The sequence below is a fragment of the Phyllobates terribilis genome, unplaced genomic scaffold (genome assembly GCF_046119375.1).
Source record: "Phyllobates terribilis strain yellow unplaced genomic scaffold, ASM4611937v1 Scaffold_71__1_contigs__length_7168151, whole genome shotgun sequence".
In the NCBI taxonomy this organism is placed as follows: domain Eukaryota; kingdom Metazoa; phylum Chordata; class Amphibia; order Anura; family Dendrobatidae; genus Phyllobates; species Phyllobates terribilis.
The window spans coordinates 3,015,299-3,031,109 of record NW_027362831.1 but is presented as its reverse complement, the minus strand read 5'-3'; the positions used below and the strand labels follow the sequence as shown (position 1 = coordinate 3,031,109).

Sequence of the window (15,811 nt, the reverse complement as noted above, 5' to 3'; positions counted from 1 at the left end):
AAGCTCTGGGCGGCGCAGGCTCTGTCCAGCCACTAAGATTAGGGTTGCTGGGACCTGTAGTACCATCCAGTCTGGCAGTGTGGGTGTGTGTGCTGTCCAGCTGGAGTAATCTGCTCCCTGCTTTAGCCAACTGGAAAGCACCGCACCCTACTAAAGCTGGAAGCATATTGCCGTTAGCGGCCAGATCCAGCCTTGTTCTCCTCTGGTTCAGTCCTCTGTGCTCAGCTCCCGGCTTTTCTCTGACCTCCATGTTCTGACCCGGCTATCTGACTATTCTTCTTGCCATCTCACACCACAGAACATTAGTTAACACTGTGGCCCAAGCTTATGGGGTCTCTGTCTAAGTCCAAATACATGTAGAGGGGTTAAAGGATGATGAGCAAGGCAAACCCTGGGATCTGGAAAATGGAGTAGATAGCGCCAAGCCTGTTTGTGGTAGCCATCTTTTGAGCTGCCAGGTGACAACGAACAGTGCCCCCAATACATTGTGTCTGCACACTATCCCAGCAAAATCTGCATTCAAATAGCTAAATTGCGCTCCTTCCCTTTTTAACCTGCCATGTGCCCAGACAGTAGTGTACAATTGCATACAGGGTATTGTCAGATTCAAGAGAAGTTAGAATATTAATTGTAAGGTCCATTTGTTTCCTATAATCCTTTGTGAAGAATTCAAAAGTTATCTATAATATAATCGGCTAAGAGTCCCTCTGTCCGAAGCCTCGATAGACTGCGCATGCGTGACGCGCAGTCTGGCTCCAGACAGAAGCAGGCATCCAGCTGTTACAGGTAAGAGGAGGTGTATGGCGCCGGAGATCGCGGTATGTGTAGACACTGAACGCATACCGCGATCTCCGGCGCCATACTTGCATACTTACCTGACCAGGAGGAGCGTTGCCGCGGCGCCTCTCTTCTGGCCGGAGACCGGGGGCGGAGTGAGGCGTCGGATCGGCGCGTGCACATAGCGCTATCCTTCGCCATTTTACTGAAGACACATTTACAGTGTGTCTTCAGCAAAATGGCGCCACTCTCCTCCCCCGGCCTACGGCAGAACAGGACGCTGCAGCGCTGGAGTGCAGAGAAGAAAGGTGAGTATAACTGTTTATTTTTTTTGTTTGTGTGTACAGTGTGGAAGGGATGAGGGGGCCACACATATCAGGATTGTGGGGTGAGGGGACCATGCATATACCAGGATTGTGGGGTGAGGGGTACCACGTATACCGGGATTGGGGGTGAGGGGAGCCACGCATATTGGGAATGGGGGTGAGGGGAGCCACGCATACCGGGAATTGGGGTGAGGGGAGCCATGCATACCGGGATTGGGGGTGAGGGGAGCCAAGCATACCGCGACTGGGGGTGAGGGGAGCCACGCATACCGCGATTGGGGATGAGGGGAGCCACGCATACCGCGATTGGGGATGAGGGGAGCCACGCATACCGCGATTGGGGATGAGGGGAGCCACGCATACCGTGATTGGGGATGGGGAGCCACGCATACCGCGATTGGGGATGAGGGATGGGGTACCACGCATACCTGGATTGGGGATGAGGGTGCCATGCATACCAGGATAAGATGGTGGGGACAGGATGGGGGCAGCACAAATACCAGGAGGGGGGCAGCACATACCACACATACCAGCATGGGAGACCATATACCAATAAAAATGCTCACCACCCGGGCGTAGAACGAGTTCAGTAGCTAGTCACCATATAAAGTGGCACACGTCAGATTTGAAAAATGGGCCTAGATAGGAACACAAAACTGGCTGCAGGAAGGGGTGAAATCAGACTATTTTGGGCACTAACTACTATAGTCAAAACTGTGAGTATAGACCATAACACATCTACTGAAATGATCAAACTCAACAGTCTTCATCAGTAAGTAGTGAGTAACTAGTGGTGAAACCTCTCTGTGGTAATTAGAGTATAGGGCTCGGTGGCTCTTGGCAATCTAAACTATCGTAAGGGACAATATTTTCTGTCAGATGAGTTTCAAGAAATATTGACATTTAAAGAGAACTTTTTATAATAGTGAAGAGATGAGGAGTCTTAAATTTAGCTTAAAGATACACCGGGTCACAGGTGTAATGTTTTTTTTGTGTAGTTTATCACAATTTGGTTTGAAATTAGTCGGTTTTAAAAGAAATTGAAAAGTCAGGATAAAGGGAAACTTTGTTGTTATTGTACAGAAATTCACACTTGGTCCTCACTGCACATTTAATGTTGTCGATCATAAAAGTGAAGTTTGGCCAGAAAGACTGGACCTGGTCTTGTAGGGACCATATGAGCAGATTCAGCAAAACAGAAGGGAGAAAGGTAGATTCATCCAATAAGATATCAGGGTTCTAGGAAGCCAACAGCATCATTACCCTCCACTTTCTCTTACAGGCCTATCATAATATTTTTTTAAGTGATTTTCTGGCTTTGTGGTTTACAGATCTGGGCAGGTAACGTCTCCTAATCACAGTGAGTAGGTGGATCCTCCAGGTTGTAAGTTCTATGGAAAAGGGTTTCAATGCCCAAAATCATTTGAAGTTTTGGGTGGAAGAGAATGTTGTGGTCTAGAGGCAAAATGGTGATCATATGATTGTGATACGGCCGGACTACACCACCGATAAAGCAGCCACAGCCGGTGACTGAGAAGAATCTGTAACTTCTCTGCATTTAGTGGTCACTACTCACCTGGGTAGTCATAAGTAGGAATCTCCTCTTTACACCACTCATCACCCCTCACATATGCCTCTATAGTATTAATATGGGTGAGATCTTCACCCTGAAACAAATATTGTATAAGTCACAAACAGATGAGAAGTCACATCTATGATTAACTCTAATCCTGCCATCTCCACCGTTCTCATTACACAAATAGAAAACACATAATACTGGTGGATAAAACAAGACTGAACACAAGACCTTCACAGCCGTCTACACATCATAGGGGAGATCTCATGACACCTTCTCTCCATCTACCTGATGATCCTGAGGAACATTGGGATCTTCTTGTTTACAGTCCTGTGGAAGAAAAGGATGGGGACATCTGTCTGGTGTTGTCCTCTTACTGGATAGCTCTGGAAGAAACACATACAGGGACGGAATTTATTCTTTACATACAGATAATTATAGGCCGTGTGTATTTAGTCCTGTCTATTACCTGATGATGTGAGGAGCTGAGGAACCTCTATCATGACGTCTTTGTACAAATCTTTGTGTCCTTCTAAATACTCCCACTCCTCCATGGAGAAATAGACAGTGACATCCTGACATCTTATAGGAACCTGACACATACAATGATACAGTCATCCCCCCGATCCTTTCATAGCATTACTGTATAAAGTCCCAGCATTCGAAGTAGTGTCACCTCTCCAGTCAGCAGCTCAATCATCTCGTAGGTGAGTTCTACGATCTTCTGGTCATTGATATCCTCATGTATCAGGGGGTGAGGTGGAGGCCCTGTGATTGGGCTCAGGGGTCTTTCCCATCCCTCAGACACAGGGTCCTGACAGCGCTCACTAGAGGTCTTAACTAATATGTAATCCTGGTTATGGAAAGACATATAAATAAATCTCACTACAGACATTTCCAGACTCCTCACCTCTCCAGTTCTGTTCATCTGTTATTCCCATAGATAAGAATGATGTAATGTGATGTCATCAGAATCTCTCACCTCTCCAGTAAGACGGAAGAGGATCTCTAGGGTGAGGTGTAATATCCTCTCTGCCATCTTGTCTCTATCCATATCCATCTTTGATGGGTCCATAAGGAAAATTCTCTTAAATAGAAGATCTTCACTGAGAGGATCTGATATTGTGTAATAATACAATTACTGGAGATAATAAGGGGAAACATATGAGGAGATATATTATTTTACAGTATTTCGTTTTCTGCTTTACATCTAGTAATAAAACCTATATATTTTAGGCCACAGACAACAAGCAGTTTCTTCCTTGGAGTCTGTAGCTGAATACGTTTCTCAAAGACTCATCTTCCATAAAGCTAATTCTCGTCTCATTTACCGACACTGCAATCGGCATTAGCAATACTGCAGGAGATATTCATTACACGTGACATGAGAAATAACTACTTCATGAGGAGGACGACGACATCTTCATCTTCTACTACGGCTCTACAAACATATTTAGCCAGAGTTCTTCACTGACTACATCTCCACCGGCCGTCTATATGAATGTTTCCCGTCTTCCCCGGACTGTAATCTTCTATCACGTTAGTTCTCATGTCTGATTCACACACAGAAGTTTGAGGCTTTGATACATGGTAAGTTTTTTAATATTAAGCAGAGTAGGACTATCCTGAATGGGTTCATTTTACCATGGTGGGATAGCTTTCATGCTATTTTTGATCAAAAACAGTGTTACTAGGAACCCTATTTTATTTAAATGCACTTTTGCTTTTTATTTATTTATTTACAGCAGGGTTTATGATCATTTTTCTTCTTAAAGGTTTTTTTTCTGATTTATGGCCATAGTAAACATGCATTTATGTGCTGCATGGATACCAACTTAAACCAAGCTCAAATTCTGTGTTTTTTCACGGGCACCATAGTGGCCCTGTGGGCTGCTGCTATGGATGATACACCCCTAACTATCCAACTATCATATGGTAAAAATCTCATAGGTCCTGTATTTATTAGTATCTGCACGAAGAATGGGGCTAAGTGAGTATTTATTATAGGGAATCCACTCCCCACGGCCAGCAAGCATCAGAATCTTCACTGAATAAAAAGCCATTTCTCAGCAAACAGACCTCTAATATGAGGCATAAAGGTATGTATAGATTCACATTTCTATCACCTGTATGCCAATATTAGAGGTCAGATAAGTCCCAGGGGGTGATAGATTCCCTTTAATCAGCCGTGGGGTAATCATAAAACCAGATATGTATCAAAGTATTCTAAAGTGGTTAATGGTTGTGTAGTCAATGGGAGGCATGTGTCACAGAGATGGCTGGTCTGTGTGATGTAACCCGGAGTGTTTCTCTAGGGCACATAAGCACTAAGAGGATCGTTTGGTGCACCTGGGAGCCGGGTTACGGGTAGCTAGGAGGGAATGGGCGGGTCCAGCTACCCACATACCTCACCTCTGGGTGTGGTTAACAGCCTATAAAATGTCTGTGTGTTTGGAGGGAGAAGGCCTCCTGTGTATGTTTGTCTTCAGACCAAGCCAGGACACTGGACGCTACCCCAGCTTGTGTGCCACACAGGCCTGGCTGGCCAGAGACCTGCTAAGGACATTTACTTTGTTTGCCTGATCTAAAGGCTATTTGCTTTTCTGTTTGGCTTCTGGGTTTATGAAGCAATAAACCCACATGAACTTTTAAAGGAACATGCCTCCTGTTTTCCTCCTGTCACACCCAAGTGAGTAAAACCTCCACAATTAGTGTTAGACTTGCGGGTAGTATTACCAGCAGAGACGTGTGACTGCTACAGGATGGACTGCATGCCCTGGGTGAAGTCTGTTGCAAGCCAGCAAGCATCGCCAGACGAAATGTAGGACCTGCTGAAACACCTGGTCCAGTCGGAGCAGCATCAACAGGAGACCAACAGGCTGTAGTTACAGCAGATCCAGCAGCACTAGCAGAAACAACGTCAGCAGATGCAGCTTCTGGCAACCGCCATCCAGGACAGGATGAGCGCTCCAACCCCAGGTCCGACTGAGGACTCCCATGTCCGGAAGGCGGTATGATGGGCTTTGCAGAAAATGACCCCGGGGGATGACGTTGAGACCTTCCTGATGGTGTTTCAAAGGGTGGCCGAGAGGAAGAAATTTCCACAAGAGCAGTGGGCAGAGGTACTGTCGCCATACTTGACTTGGAGAGCCCCAGAAGTACGCCTAGTAGGCGTACTATGATTTAGCTTTCCAGGATGCCAAAGAGTATGGCAAGCTAAAAAGTGAGATTCTCGCACGCTTGGGGTTGACAATGACTATCAGGGCACAGTGGGTTCGTATCACCAGAACAAACCACCTCCGTCCCAAATGTTTGACCTGCTGCACCTGGTCCAGAAGTGGCTGCAGCCAGAGTCCTCAATGCCTGCAGCCAGAGTCCTCAATGCCTGCGCAGATGGTAGAGTGGGTGGTGATGGACCGGTTTGTGCACTCCATGCCGAGGCCCATACAGCCTTGGGTTGCCCAGGGTGATCCCCGGTATGCGGATGAACTGGTCGGACTGATCGAGAGATACCAGGGGGTTGAAGGTTCCTTGGGAAGGCAGCCCACTACATGCTGGAGTTCCCAACAGGGGGTGCAGGCCCAAAAGGTGTTGGGACTTCCAAGGTCCAAATGGACGAGGGAGGTGGTGCCCAAGGTCCATACAGGTGATGTTGTTTGCTGGCGGTGCCACGGCCCAGGCCATATAGCCGCCCGTTGTCCCCTGACCCTTGAGCCGATGGACTGCAGCATAGGACAACGTTGTTCATATTATGCTTATCCGGCCTGCAGTGTGAACTGTCCATCCAGCGAGAGGCCACAAGCATGTCACATGAAGGTGAACAGATGGGAAGTAAAGGCACTGCTAGACTCCGGGAGCCTGGTGACCCTCTCCAAATTATCCCGGGGAAAAAAGTCGGCATTCAGCGCATTCATGGTGATGCTAAAGACTACCCTACGGGCCAGAGTGGACATTGAAATGGCCCACGGTACAGAGTCCCACGAGGTCGGCGTCGTTCAGGACTTGCTGCACCCTATTATTATAGGCTGGGACTTTTGCTTGTTTTGGGATCTGTGGAGGAAGGGTTCTGAGTTCGCTGGCTCAGATAAGAAAAAAATTAACCTTAATGAGGTATCACCACACCCAGAGTCAGACAGGTTTCCTTTTTGTGTCCTTGTGGGGGATGAGGAGGTAGTGCCCCCTGAGTCTGCAATTCCAGAGTTAGGGGTGACCAGCGAGAATTTTGGGTCTGCCCAACATAGGGACCTAACTCTGAAGGAAGCCTTTAATAATGTCACTATTATAAATGGGGTTGCACAGTAGTCAGGGACTGACACAAGGTTTCCCCATTTTATGCTGAGTAAGGAGTTGTTGTAGTGGGTCAAGAAAGTGAGGGAGGAGAGTGTGGAGCAGTTAATAGTGCCGGGCCCCTTTAGACGGAAGGTGTTGGACATGGCCCATTCACATGTCTTGGGGGGACATCTGGGAGTGGTTAAAACGCAGGAACGGATCGTGCAAAGGTTCTATTGGTGAACATTAGACAAAATTTCAAAAAACATCACAGTAAAAGATAATACCTTACCCACACCAGGTCAGATTGCCAATGCACTGCAGGATGCAGCAAGCCTGCATCATAAAGGCAGGGCCAGCACATGTGCAAAATACTGAAGCAGACGGCCACTCACTAACCTACCAAATTCATGGAGGGGGTGACTGTGTAGTATTATACATGCACACCGATGGAGTCTGCATAGGGCGGGCGCCAGTCACGCAGATATGTGTGATGCATAGTGCAAAAAAATGTGCAAAAAAGACTAAAAATAGTGTATAAGATAAATACACCACATGATAAATACCCCACCAGGCCTCTTTAGTGTTGGCTGGGTGAATTGGGGTATATGTCTTGTGTGCTTGCATGTATATAGTGCTTGGCAGCCCGTCTGATCTAAGGCTATGTGCCCACGATGCAGAAATGCTCAGGATTTTTTCCTGAGCGTTTCTGCATCTCCCTGGCAGAAAAAAATGAATGCGGATTGTACATGTCTTTTTCCTGCCAGGGACATGCGGAAGTGAAGCGTTCTTCACTTGCGTTTCCGCATGCGGGTTGACAAGCGCTTTCCAAGCGATTTTAGTATCACTTGGAAAGTGCTTGTCAACTTGGTCACACTATATAAATCCATGCAACCAGCATGGATTTATATAGTGTGACCTGAGAGAATGTAAAAAAATAAATCTATACTTACCCTCCGATGGCCTGCGCTGTCTTGCTTCGCTCGGTCCCGGCTGCCGGCAGTGGTAGACTGAAGGACCTGCCAACGTCAGTGTCGTGTGACCCGTCACATGACTCTGACGTCAGAGCAGGTCCTTCATTCCATCGCTAAGTGCCGTGAAGCAAGGAGGAGTGCACTGCGGGCCACCAGAAGGTAAGTATATATTTATTTTTTATTTTATTCTTCTTTTTTACAGCTTTTTTAATGGTACCTGGGTGTGGAGGAGAGTCTCCTGTCCTCCACACCTGGGTACCATCCGCACATTAGAACGTGCCAATTACGCAAGTATAGATGCAGTCTTTCGGAATTGGCGCGTACTAATGCAAGTCAATTGCGGCGAAAACGCAGCGCTTCCGCAAAATAATTGGTAGTGCTGCGTTTTTTCCGCAATGATAATCCGCACCGGAAATTAAATTTGCGGATTATCATTGGGGAACATTGCTGCCCTTCTACATGCATTTTTAATGCATTTCCGCAACTGCAAAAACGCATTAAAAACGCATTGTGGGCACACAGCCTAATAGTATGGGCGTCATCAATAGGCTGCAAGCCAGACAATGTGCATCACACATATCTGTGACTGGCGCCCTATGCAGACTCCCATCGGTGTGCATGTATAATACTACACAGCCACTCCCTCCATGAAATTGTAGGTTAGTGAGTGGCTGTCTGCATCAGTATTTGGCACATGTGCTGGCCCCGCCTTTATCATTGAGGCTTACTGCATCCTGCAGTGCATTGGTAATCTGACCTGGTGTTGGTAAGGCATTATCTTTTAGGCTATGTGCCCACGATGCAGAAATGCTCTGGATTTTTTCCTCAGCGTTTCTGCATCTCCTTGGCAGAAAAAACGCATGCGGATTGTACGGAAGTGAAGCGTTCTTCACAAGCATTTCCGCATGCGGGTTGTCAAGCGCTTTCCAAGCGATTTTAACATCACTTGGAAAGTGCTTGACAACTTGGTCACACTATATAACTTGGTCACACTATATAAATCCATGCAACCGGCATGGATTTATATAGTGTGACCGAAAGAATGGTAAAAAATAAATATATACTTACCTTCTGATGGCCCCTGGTGTCTTTATCCGATGCGTCCTGGCTTGCCGGCAGCTCGCGGTAGACTAAAGGACCTGCCAACGTCAGCGGTCGCGTGACCCGTCACATGACTATTTGACGTCATGGCAGGTCCTTTTCAGACCATCGTGAGCTGCCAGCAAGCCAAGACGCATCGCTAAGGACACCGGGGGCCATCAGAAGGTAAGTATAATGTATATTTTTTATTTTATTCTTTTTTTTACAGGTTCTATGGTACCCGGGTCCGGAGGAGAGTCTCCTCTTCTCCAAACCCAGGTACCATCCGCACATTGAAACGCATGGATTCCGCATCTGCAGATGCAATGATGCGGATTCCATGCGTTCCAATGTAAGTCAATGGCGGCGAACATGCCGCGCTTCCGCAAAATAATTGGTAGTGCTGTGGATTTTTCCGCAATGATAATCCGCAGCGGAAATTTCCGCAGCATGTGCACAGCACATGGGATTATCATTGGGGAACATGACAGACCTTCTACCAAGCGTTTAAGCGTTTCTGCAGCAGAATTGCCGCTGCGGAAACGCTTAAAAAACGCATAGTGGGCATACAGCCTTACTGTGATGTTTTTTGAAATTATGTCCAATGTTCACCATTTTTAATGTTTAGTGTTAGGACTCGCAAGTATGAGGACCCTTGACGTTTGGGTTGCGAGCTTGTGTATTTTGGCCAAAATATCGACCAACACCTCATGTGGTGTATTTATCTTCTACGCTATTTTTCATCTTTTTTGCACATTTTTTTGCAGGATGAGGCCAGGCCTCTTTAGTGTTGGCTGGGTGAATTGGGGCGTCTGTCTTGTGGGGGTGCACGTATATAGTGCTGGGCAGCCGGCCTGATCTAATAGTATGGGCGTCATCAACAAGCTGCAAGCCAGAAACTGTGCACCACACTTATCTGTGTGACTGGCGCCCTATGCAGACTCCATCGGTGTGCATATATAATACTAGACAGCCACCCCCCTCCATGAATTGGTAGGTTAGTGGCTGTCTGCATCAGTATTTTGCACATGTGCTAGCCCCGCCTTTATCATGGAGGCTTGCTGCATCTGTTGTTGGTAAGGCATTATCTTTTACAAAGGTTCTATAGGCCCAGATGTCACCGGGAAATATTTAAGTATTGCAGGTCTTGCACTACGTGCCAGTTAACCGACCCCACCTCTCACTTTTGAAGTCCCCTCGTGCCATTGCCCATTATTGAAGTGCCGTTCGAGAGAATTGGTCAGTCCCCTTGTTGAATCTGCTTGTGGGCATCAATTTATATTGGTTATCCTGGACTATGCCACACGCTATCCTGAAGTGATTCCACTGAGAAACTCCTCCGCAAAGAATATATCCCGTGAGTTGGTCCATGTTTTTCCCCCAACAGGCTTACCAAAGGGAGATACTCACTGACCAGGGAATTCCCTCTATGAGTAAGGTGATGAGGGAGTTATGCAAAGCCCTCCAAATCTCCCAACTGAGGACTTCAGTATACCATCCTCAGACGGATAGCCTAGTCGAAAGGTTTAACAAGACTCTGAAGAGTATACTGAGGAAGGACATAGAAAGGGACAGAAGAGACTGGGACTGTCTCCTACCGTATCTGTTGTTCTCCAACCGAAAGGTTTCACAGGCCTCTACAGGGTTCTCGCCATTCGAACTTCTGTATGGCCGACATTCGCGGGGTCTTCTGGATGTCACAAAGGAAATCTGGGAAGCCGAATTCACGCCCCATAGGAGCGTCATCGAGCATGGTTGCTCTGATGCAGGAGAGGATTGTGAAGGTGATGCCCATTGTAAAAGAACATCTCCTCCAGGCACAAGAAGCTCATGCCAGAGTCTACAACCAGTCAGCCAGAGTGAGGCAATTCAATCCGGGAGACCGGAATCCTCATGCTAATTACTATGGTGGAAAGTAAGTTCTTGGCCATGTGGCAAGGGTGGAAAAAATGGGTGAAGCGAACTACAAGGTTCATCAACCGGGACGACGTAAGCCGTACCAGATATACCACATCAACCTCATCAAGCCGTGGCAAGACAGAGAGGCTGTGGAAGCTCCATGCTTGCTGGGCAAGCTAGAAGGTGACGTTGGAGGAGTCGCAATAGCGGAAACGCTAACGAAGGCCAAGAAACAGCAGTGTTGGGAGTTGATGCAGAAGAATAGGGATCTGTTCTCGGAATTGTCGGGCTGCACAAGGGTCATAGAACACAAGGTTCTGACGGAGCCACATGTGTGGGTGAACTTGAAGCCCTATCAGATACCTGAGGCCCGACAAGAGTTGATATCCAAAGAGGTAGCTTGTATGCTGAAGCTCAGTGTCATTGAAGAATCCAAGAGCAGTTGGTCGAGCCTGATTGTCTTGGTCCCAAATCCCAATGGTGAGTGGAGATTCTGCAACGACTATCGGAAGTTGAATGAGGTTTCCAATTTGATGCATATCCCATGCCACGCGTCGTCGAGCTGATCAAGAGGCTTGGGCCAGCAAGGCACATAACCACCTTGGATCTGACGAAGGGATATTGGCAGATCCCCATGGCACAGGTAGCCAAAGAGAAGACTGCGTTTTCTACGCTGGACGGATGCTTCCAGTATGCCCGGATGCCGTTTGGACTGTAGGGGGCCCCTGCAAAATTCCAGAGAGCTATGGATTGCATCCTTGCATCCCATAAGAAATATGCTGCAACATACCTGAACAATATTATTATCTTCAGTCCAGACTGGGAGAGTCATCTGGAAAAGATTCAGGCTGTGTTTGATGCTCTGAGGAAGGTGGGGTTTTCAATAAACGCGAAGAAATATGGCATGGGGAAATAAGAAGCCAAGTACTTCGGATATGTAGTGGGTAGAGTCAAGATAAAACCCAAAAATATTAAAGTAGAAGCAATCCAAAATTGGCTGAGACCGGTGTCGAAAAAGCAAGTCAGAGCCTTCCTGGGAATCGTGGGATACTACAGGAAAATTCATCCCAAACTTCGCCATGATGGCCGCACCCCTGACTGACCTCCTTAAAGGGACAAAATCAGCCAAGGCCAAGTGGACAGCAGAGGCGGAGACGTCCTTTCAAAAGATGAAACTGGCTCTGTGTAGGCAACCGGTCCTGGTTGCCCCGGACTTCAAGAAAGAGTTTATACTCCAGACAGATGCCCCAGATGTCGTGTTAGCAGCAGTCCTTTCCCAGGAGATACACGGGGAGGAGCACCCTGTCCTCTACCTGAGTAGAAAGCTGTTCTCCTGCGAGAAAAATTATTTGGTCATAGAGAAGGAACGCTCGGCTATAAAGTGTGCGGTGGACACCTTACCGTACTGTTAGGTCGAAAATTTAGATTATTATCCGACTATGCTCCACTCAGATGGATGAGGGAAACAAGTGAAAAAATGCCAGAGTCACCCTCGGGTTTTTAGCCCTACAGGACTCCTACTTCCCTGTAGAACATAGAGCAGGGAAGCTACATGGTAATGCCGATGCTCTCTCGAGAATCCCCTGTCTGGTAGTAAAAGGTGTCAAGCCCACAGGTTTAGGCGGGGGGGGGGTATGTAAGGTGGCTAATGGTCGCGTAGTCGATGGGAGGTATGTGTCACAGAGATGGCTGGTCTGTGTGATGTAACCCGGAGTGTTTCTCTAGAGCACATAAGCACTAAGAGGATCGTTTGGTGCACCTGGGAGCCGGGTTACAGGTAGCTAGGAGAGAATGGGCGGGTCCAGCTACCCACATACCTCATCTCTGGGTGTGGTTAACAGCCTATAAAATGAAGGCAGTTGTTTGGCACATAGTCTGTGTGTTTGGAGGTAGAAGGCCTACTGTGTATGTTTGTCTTCAGACCAAGCCAAGACACTGGACGCTACTCCAGCTTGTGTGCCACACAGGCCTGGCTGAGTAGAGACCTGCTAAGGACATTTGCTTTGTTTGCCTGATCTAAAGGCTATTTGCTTTTCTGTTTGGCTTCTGGGTTTATGAAGTAATAAACCCACATGAAATTTAAGAACATGCCTCCTGTTTTCCTCCTATAGTGCCCCAGTGAGTAAAACCCCTACAATATGTATAAAGGAAAGGGTATGGTACTCAGAGAATGTTTCAATAATCCGCCTCAATGCATTTTCCCAACAGGTTCATTAGGAGGCTTGATAGAGGGATGATAATTCATGATGTTCAACATGTGCCTAATAGCCAGGTGTCCATGTTTAAATATCCCACTTCATCCAAAACCCCTCCCAGACTATGAGGCTCATTCCCATTCCTAGAGGTGAATTGTCACAGGATATACAGAATAGAGTCTGTCTACAATAATATACTGCACCTACGCTACTTCTCATGAGCTAGAGGTTCGATAATGTCCATCACCTAGTGTGCATGTCCGGAAGTGACGTGCTTTATGCTGAAACACCAGATAAACTGATTGCTGCCGTGAAACTCGTACCTGTGACTGCGCATGCCCGTAGTCATCATTCCATCTAGGATCATTGTCCACAAATGTGCATGCCCATATGTCTGCGTTCCACACCGGAGCGCATATGGTATTGGATTGCATTCCACAAACAGAAAAATCCTCTCTCTGAGATCAGTATCATGGGAGACTAAAAACAAGTATTGCACATCCTCCCATCATGCAATCGGCATGTGGATCTACTTTATCACTACAAAATATATGGGATGGTGGCCCACAGTATACTCCTAAATGGTCATATTTGACCCCTATTGCATAATTAGAGATATACAAGGAACACCACACTTGTTAGTTACTAAATAGTATAATTGGGATATAACTGATAAGAAATAATTCTGATATAGAAGCTCAGATCTCTTGATGAAGTAAAACAATATGTGAACCTCGTTCACAGGGAACTGAGTAGCAATGGGTAGAGTATAAAATCCTAAAATGTAATCCAGAATGGGCCTGTATTCATACAAAACAGGCATAGGAAATTTGCTCATTCAGTCCCTTAGGGCCTAGTGAATCCAGTCTGGAAATACATTCACTTTCTTTTTTGAGGATACATCTATTAAGATCACCACCTCTCACATTGGGTTTAACCACCTCAATGATGCAAAAGGAGATGTCTCTTGTTTCACCTCAATGTGCACTGTTCATGTGTCTCACTAATGGGGTGTCCCAATGTCACGCCAGGTGTGAGTGTAACACAAAGAATCACGCCAGGCGTGAGTGCAACACAGAGGAGAAAGGGAAAGGGAGCCCAGACACTATGGAAAAGGGGGAAGAGGTGACCTCCTAATCTGGACTAGCATCACCCTGTCTCCCCCTAACGTCTCTATACAGCCTCCGCAGCTGTCGCCCATCACATGCCTCGCCCAACTATCCCTGTCGTAAGGCTATAGCTGGGGGTGGAAGGAGATGAGCACTAGTCAACCTCCGCTAGCACTCTAAAGACAAAAGGGAAAGACAACACAGGGGAATTAAAACTTCGCTTTAGAAGAAACTCCAACAGGGCACACGGCCTCAAGACTCCAAAGAGGACGTGATACTGCTTCAGCCAAGTTCCAAGTAGAAATGAGTATACCCGGCGACGCCAACATAGACACACCAGGGATATATACACCCAGACTAAATGGAGGTAGAATCTGGGTCCTAAACACAGCCTCTCATCTAGGCAGCTGTCTGCATAGCCAAACGTGGAGATCTCCTGCAAACCCCTGCAGGGCGACTGTCTGTCACCTCTGACACACCCGTGACACCCAACCATGGCGTATTTCGCCCAAATGCCCCCCCCCCCCCCGACACTCCTCTTAGACTGCTTCTTGGTCGTGCTTACATAACCTAGGAGGTAGGTGCATGTGGCCACATATACAAGTCCTAAAGTTTTACAGTTGGAATAATCCCTCTGGAAAAAGGTTTCACCTGTAGAGGAACTCGAGAAAGACTTACATGGTCTCATCCAATTACATGTACAACTTTCTACACATCTAAAGAAACCAGATTCTTCTATCCAGCCATGTCCCATTGGGTGCAGTTTTTTTTAGAAACTATGCACTAAACGGTCCCTAATTGACTAACCCTTTCTGAAAGTTATTGTGGGAGCAGATCACAAAGCACCCTCAGGTCCAGGTCGGCCACAAGTACATCCTAGTGTTTTCTGAGGATATTAAAGATATGGTCACAAGTTCCTATTACTTGTGTTATCCCATATTTTTCTTGGCGTCTTGGTTAGGTATGTAGAAGTGTCTCTCTCTCCTGTTCTTCAGCAAACAATCGTGCGGAATCCAAAATGTACTGTGGATACCTTTTTCCCTGAATCTGGTGTTCATGTCTATTGCCTGTATATTAATATCTGTGACATTAGAGCAGTTTCTTCTCAACTGTAAAACATTGGCCCTTGGATATATATTTTTTTTTTTAGTAGGATGCAGTGGTGGCTATCCCACTTTAATAGTTTATGGTAGATGAGTGTCCCTAGGGTTCAAACCAGGGCTGTGGAGTCGGAGTCGGTGCCCATTTTGGTGGATTCGGTATAAAATGGACCCACTCCGACGCCTAAAATATATAATAAATTGGGTACAGTAGTTCAATGCAGTTTGTGAGGAATATTTTTTCATAAGAATTTGAGAAAGTTATGAAATGTCCTATAAATGTCTTGCCTATTCCTGATCTAAGAGTCTAGACTTTTAGCTGAGAAAAAGCCTTAGTTACTTACCGGTAACGGGATTTTTCGGAGCCCATGACAGCACCACGAGAGAGAGGATCCGCCCATCAAGGACAGGAAACCTACAGGTTAAAAAGGGCGGCACCTCTCTCTCGCCTCAGTTTAGTTAACAGCGCATGAGAGGACCGCCAAGGTTAGTTACAATAAACACAT

At 46.7% G+C, this 15,811-nt stretch overlaps 1 pseudogene; it reads right to left on the bottom strand.

Moving 5' to 3' along the window:
* LOC141194422 (uncharacterized) overlaps nt 1-15,811 on the bottom strand; it is a 64,853-nt pseudogene that overhangs the window by 40,314 nt on the left and 8,728 nt on the right.